Raw genomic sequence first — 1,208 nt, 5'->3', positions numbered from 1 at the left:
ACTGTGAAGAAGGCTGAGCACCGAAGAATTGATGCTTTTGAACTGTGGTGTTGGAGAAGACTCTTTAGAGTCCCTTGGACTGCAAGGAGATCCAACCGGTCCATTCTGAAGGAGATCAGCCCTGGGATTTCTTTGGAAGGAATGATGCTAAAGCTGAAACTCCAGTACTTTGGCCACCTCATTGGAAGAGTTGACTCATTGGAGAAGAATTGACTCATTGGAAAAGACTCTGATGCTGGGAGGGTTTGGGGGCAGGAGGAGAAGGGGACGACAGAGGATGAGATGGCTGGATGGCATCACTGACTTGATGGACATGTGTCTGCATTAGCTCCAGGAGTTGGTGATGGACAGGGAGGCCTGGCGTGCCACAGCCAGGAAGTCATGGGGTTGCAAAGAGTTGGACACGACTGAGCGACTGAACTGAACTGACTGATGTTATAGTAAATTAAATGAATAAATATAAATAAACTAGCATAGCGATATGAGTATATATTACTCCTCAGAGGCAGACCTTTGCCTTTTATGCAGTCAACTCTGCCTGCTGATCATATTTTGTTTGCCAGAAAAAAATGAAGACTGAGGCCAGAATGAAAAGTGAGGGGAAGGTAGGCAGAGAAGACCCAACCTGAAATTACAGGGGAGGCATAATTGAATCACTCAAGTGAAACAAGAAGTGTGTTCCCGAGATCAGCCTGAAGCTCACATTCTTAGTGAGGGGAGCAGATTCGACTCCGCACCCAGCCCATGGGCACCTTCTGGGGTGGGGTGAGCGGGAGGGAGCTTCCTCCAGGTGTCTCTCCTTCTGGGGTGGGGTGATCGGGAGGGAGCCTCCTCTGGATGTCTCTCCACTGCCTCCTCCAGCTGACCTGCTCCTCCTCCCCAGGCTCTGCTGCGACCTGTGTGCTTTGCCTCCAGGAGGCCCGTTTCCTGCCCTCCACTGTTCCCCGCCTACCATCTCTCTTTCCTTGATTCTCTCGGCTGCTACCAGCCAGCCTGGAGACACAGGGATCACAAGACCATCCCCTGCGGCCGGTGAGCTGCCCTCGCCCCGCCCTCCTCCTTTAGCGCTGGGTTAATGGGGTGCCTGGTGTTCATCACTGAGACTTTCCTTGCTCATAGTTTCTCCATTCCTGATGGTGGGATGCGCAGGGCAACTAAAGACATTTCTGAATTTCCCTGAATGTGCATGCTAGATGAACCTAGTTTGC

The sequence above is a fragment of the Bison bison genome, unplaced genomic scaffold (genome assembly GCF_000754665.1).
Source record: "Bison bison bison isolate TAMUID 2011002044 unplaced genomic scaffold, Bison_UMD1.0 scf7180017864503, whole genome shotgun sequence".
Classification (NCBI taxonomy): Eukaryota; Metazoa; Chordata; class Mammalia; order Artiodactyla; family Bovidae; genus Bison; species Bison bison.
Note: the sequence above shows the minus strand (reverse complement) of the source record.